A 6130-nucleotide genomic window follows, 5' to 3' on the forward strand; every position below is an offset into this window, starting at 1 on the left:
AGCTCCTGAGGTATGCAAACCGCAAGCCTATCCAAATACCCTTAAAAATGGAGGATAGGGCTGTGGGATCCATAACTCAGCAGCTCAGTCCACCCAGCAAAACCCTCCATTGGACTTCAAGGAGCTCCACTCCATAAATCTCCACAAACCCTAAAACCAAAAAAACAACAACAAAAAAACCCTACCCAAAGAGAGACTGAAAAGAAGTAGAGAAGAAAAAGAAGAGAGAAAAGAAGCTAAAAGATAAATATACAAAGAAAAAGAAGAAGAAGCAGAGCCACAACATTTATGCCGCTCAAAAAAAAGCAAGAAATGCGACCTTTGGCGTAAAGATGAGGATGAAGTTGATAGGAGGAGGGTATTTTTATAGCGTTTATGGAGATGATTAATTAAATAATGGTGGGGGTCGGCAGGCGCTGTTTTCTTTCTTTTTTTTTTTTTCTTTTTTCTTTTTTCCTTTTCACGAAAAAGTCTCGGGAACCGGCAACTGTTTGTAAGATTCGCTTTTATTTATATGATCATTATCACGTGCCTGCTCTGTACCTCCACCATGCTTACTCACAATTTTGAATTTACCGTTGGTTTGACTCCCTACAGTGCTTCTAACAGGCCGGTTTCACAAATTTCCAACTTTTTTTTTTTTTTTTTTTTTTTTTTTTTTTTTTTAATTTACGATTTTTAAATTCATAAATTTCAATAAATAGTTCATTTTATGTAAAATATTTAAAATAAATTATATTTTAGCATTTAATAAAGAAGTTACTTTCATCCTTAAATGCTAAAATATAATTTATTTTAAACGCATAGGTGAAATAAACGATTGACGTCTCCAAGAGGTAGTTCAATCGATTGTGAACCACGCCCCATGAAGCAGAGTCACTAGTTCAAATCTCTCATTCCCTTATATAGACCTGTCAAAAAAAAAAAGATGAGATAAACGATTGAGATTTATAAATTTGAGAATCTTAAATTTAAAAGAAATTTTAGGGGATCTCAATCCGACACAAACTCGTTTAACCTCAATCCTAATTTTAAAACTACGTGTCGGGTTCGCAAGTCGTGAGTTAAATTGTCAACCCTAAATTGAGTTAAACTTAAAATTTACTTAAGAAAAAAAATAAAAATTTTAAAAATAAATAAATTGTATAAACGTGTTAATCTGCGAACCGGGTTAACCCACCAACCCATTTATGTCAAACTCAAATACAACATATTTATTAAACGATTCAACCCTAACCCTAAAATTACGTGTTGAGTTCACAAGTTACTGGTAAAATTGCCAGCCCTATACACACATGAAGACATTATAATTAACAATTTTGGACGTGATTTGTAAATTTGATACGAACTTAACATGAAATTAAATGGTTAAGGTTAATGAGTTTGGTCTATTTAATTAAATGAGTCGAATTAAAATTTACCTATAAAATCTTATACATATAGTTTGACACAACCTAAATTGACATATAATATATAATGGTTGAAAATTTTTGACATAATCTATAAATCCGATACAAAACTTTATATAAAATTAAAAAATTAATGTGAAGAGTTTTCTCTTTTAATTAAATAAATTAAATTAAAATTGACGTATACAATTTTATTATCAAATATCAATATTTTCCTCATGATATCATCAGATTCAGACCAACTTGGGAGTAGGTAGTGGACACGTGTCGGTGAAATGGCATGAAAAGTCTGAGATGAAGGAATGGTAGTTAAAGGAGTTAATTTTTTCCTTGATTAGACTTAAAAAAAAAAAAAAAAAATCAAAAACAAAAACAAAAACAAAAGTTGATGTGACATTACAGGCTGGTCGGGGTCCTCTGTCCCAGTGTGCATGTTATCACTGACCCATTTCCACAGAGTGTGTTTTTCACCTTGTTGGTTTTATTTCCGTATAATGAGTTATACTATAATGCCTTTACATCCTAAGCAGATTTCTGCCACGTGGATTCCATTAAAAAACACCTTTATTTTGAGCCATAAAGTTGAGAATAAGATAGGACATTTTCTTAAATAATATTATTCTTTCTGTATATATTTTATGCTAATTGATGTTGAATATTTTAAGTAATTTTTCATATTAATTATTTTAAATAAATAAATAAAAAATAACTTAAAACGCTTCAAATCATTATAATAAATGATTGTAAAAAATAACAAAATATATATATATATATATATATATATATATATACTAGTTCCACCTTTTGTAGTCCTGATTTCCTAGCAAATATAGCAGCCCACAATGTTGTCGTTGCTTATGCAATAGTCGGATCAATGATGTGTTTTCTAGAGTCTATCAACATTACCAATACCTCCCCCTTCATTACCTCTCACAATCACACTGATGCTCATCCTCTCTTTGACTTTCTTCCATGACTAGATCTCAATTTTGATCTTCTCAAAACCCATGTTTGGCACGAACCACTATTGATTCAAATAATTACTACTTTATCTTTGTTCATGCATCCTTGCATTAGCATTTTTAAAGCCCGATGCTTTCCTCACCAATTGAGTAAGATGATTACATAAACTCCCATAAATCACAGAATTCCTTGCTTTCATACTCTATGCATTTCTTGTCGCTGAGCAACTCCACAAGATATGTCTCGTAGCCTCCGCGTTTAAGCCACATAGAGGGTATTACGAATCCTAAACTATCTTCTTTTTGAACAAATTTGTTTTTGTAAGCAATACATTGTTGTACACCTTCCATAAATCTACTTAAACAAATCACACTTTCATCTCACCATTATTCTACTCATCAACCCTTGACACTGTCACATTTGCTTTGAATTGCTAATCAAATTTCTAATTAACTAATTAATCTATGTTTTAAAATGTCGCAAAAGATTAAACATATAAAGTAAAGTAAGAAATTATTTGTAGTATGATTTTCCTTGTTTTTCTTGGACAACTTAAAAATGGTAATTTATAGAGAAGAAAAGGGTTAGTTGACGTGGCAGTGTGTTGTTTGAGCAGAGGAGTGGAGTGATAAAATCTAGAGGTAGATCTCAATGAGTACGGTCTGACAAATTAATCTTACATGTGCTTTCAATTCTTTCCTTTTGGCCTCTTCCTAACTTTGTCCGCACATCTAGCTTTAGGATACGTGGACGGTGCAGATTATCTCCTTTTTTTTTTTTTTTTAGAGCAATTTTTTGGAGGACAAAATTTTTTTCAAATTGAGTCGGAAGAATTTTTTTCAATTTAATATATAAAAGTGACATGTGAGTTGTACATATTTTTTTAATAGTAAGAACAAACTTAAAATAAATTTTATTAAAAGCTCATGTATATCTCACATATTATTAAAAAAAAGAGACATATGTTATTTTTATAAACTAGGTTAAAAAAAAAATTCCAAGAAAAACTGTCATCTTTTGGGTAATAGCTGTAAAAGTTAATCCAACATATTTATTTATTTATTTTAATGAGTAAATAAGGACCGAGTACAATGGATTAAAAAATTGAAAAATAAATGAGCTGCCCAACCTATATATATATATATATATATTCAATTCTTTAAATCTTGATCAAAAACCAAGATGGGCAGCAAAAGGAGGTAAAAGGCGTACAACCCTCCAAAGGTCCTTGAGCCCAATTTAAACCTTTTTTTTTTTTTTAAGAGTACTGGTAATAGTTTCTCTTTTATTTTTCTTAAATTTAGAGAAAAAAAAACTACATTTTACTTCTCTATCAAAATATATTTCACAATAGCTTTCCTTATCTTTCTCTATACTATTAAAATATTATTTCTTTATAAAATATAAGTTCCATATCTACTCTCACATTTTTTACAAAATTTCAACACAATCCTCAATGAAAAACAAAAAGATGAAAGATGAACGAGAAAAAAAAAATGTTTATATTAAAATAATATATAGGGAACCACTTTTAGTTCTCTATACATTTGGAAGCACCGTAACTACCCAAGGGTATTAGTTAAATTTAAGGAAACTAATATAGGTGAGTTTTTGTGATTTTTTTTAAAAAATAATTTTCTTAAATATAAGGAAAGGAATGGACTATAGGGTATTTATTGCTAGTTCTCTAAGCTATATTACAACTCACGAGAGGAGGTTGTTGAATTGATCATAGCCATCCCTTTTTCCCATGTGTGGGTGTGTGGATTTCCACTTGCAAGCAGGGATGGAGGAAGGGGGGGATTGGCAGGGGTCAGGCCCTCCCAAATGACAAATTTTTTTTTTTTTTTTTAAGGAAAAAATAATTTTTTTATGGTTAATTTTTTTTTTTTTTGCTAATGGGCCCCTGCCCATTAAATTTTTTTAGCCATGGCCCCTGCCCAGTCTCAAGGCTGGCTCCGTCTCTGCTTGCACGTGAAGATTATGTGAATTGTCATGCACGGATGATGGTACATGTTTATATATAGACTTGACCTTATGGTTAAAAAAATTTACTTTATTGCTTGGCCTTGAATCTAAGGATTTTTTATTTTTTATTTTTTGACCAATGTACTATTTACGAATGGATCACCACGAAGATCGACTCTTTTTTTCCGTGAACAAAATTCACTCTTTGTTGATAATAGTATTTTCGTCACCATATTGATCGCATGTAGACATGGTTTTGCATAAAGAGAATCGAGTTATAAGATGGCAAGGAGTCCATTAACTAACAATTTGACATCGTTTCTTAGGGATTTCATCAAGTGGGATTAAACATTTGAAAATGGGAAGCAAACCATAATTTATTTTGCTAAACCAAACCATATACAATCTGCATTCAAGGTCAAGAAATCAGCATTTAGTTGGCATTCACTTGGCAGGATGGTGATATGGATTCAAGACACATTTATTCAAAATCTTTTCCTTGCAACATATTTTTGCATGCTAAAACTTTTGATTCGTGTTTTCTTCCTACTCCGACTGTTTTTGTCCTATCTCTAATTGAATGGTTATGTAATAATTTAAATATAAAAAGCCTCAAATTTAAAAAATACGGAGCATTCTTCGTATAAATAATGGACAAGCAAGTGTAAAATCTCTCTTGCCAAGAAAAGAAGTATAAAAAATTCAATGCAGTCGTGGCACAAAAGTCACCTTTTGTGCCCACCACTCAATGAATGACAAATCAGCATATTACAAGTTACAAAATAGTCTTGACTACACCTTATAATACCAACCGCAACATCAAATCAAAAAAACAAAGACCAAACCTTGATGCTGCAACACGCCGTCACCGCCCAACCTTCGAAATTCCCATGCCCAGCCCACCATTGCTCCGGCCGAGGGAATCAAAAAAACCCATTCCTCTACCAATCTCCCTCTATCAATCTCTTAATGACTTTGCTTCCATTCAATCATTCAAATAAACCGTAATTGTTCCCAATTCCTTTACTACGAATTCTTTCCTTGTATTTGACTAGCTGCTTCCATTCAATCATTCAAATAAACGGTAATTGTTCCCAATTCCCTTGCTACGAATTCTTTCCTTGTATTTGACTAGCCACGTGTGATGTCGGCCATTAACACAGAGATGTTTCCAAATATGTACAGAGTTAAAAAAAATTTGTGCTGAAGTAATTACTCAAAGAAGATGCCAACAGTTTTTCTGAGTCCCTCAGCCAGAGCAGCATATCGGATATAACATTTGCCTGGGTGGAGGCTCAGCGGTGTGGAGCAACTTAGGCGTGTCGGCATGGTCGAATTCTAGGCAGTGGGTTGAGCCAGGTGGGCTTGGCTATGCAAGAAGGGATTGACCCTATCATTTCTCTTTTGTTCCCCCTTCCCTTCTCCTTTAATTTTTCTTTTACTCCCTCTTTCTTTTTGTTCATGTTTTGGAAGCCAAATCACAAATCATCCTCTTCACTACCTCAAAATGCTTGTTTCTAACAGCCCTCTTTTGACCTATGTGCTAAGAAACTGTTGGGTCACACCATTTACTTGGCCAATTCCAAAATCTTTTTATGTTTTTTAGGCCACTACTAAACTGTTCCAGGGTCTTTGGTGGGGCCTCCCCCCTCTTTGTGACTTGTTCTTTTTCAGAAAAAAAAAAAAAAAAGATAAAAAGAAAAAGAAAACGAAAAGTTTTGGAAGCCGAGACAAGCTAAAGGCTTTATCATTGAATTATAATATTCAAGAAGTCCAGTAGCTAATTTGAT

This window comes from Corylus avellana, chromosome 7 (genome assembly GCF_965113065.1).
Source record: "Corylus avellana chromosome 7, dhCorAvel1.hap1.2, whole genome shotgun sequence".
Taxonomy (NCBI): Eukaryota; Viridiplantae; Streptophyta; class Magnoliopsida; order Fagales; family Betulaceae; genus Corylus; species Corylus avellana.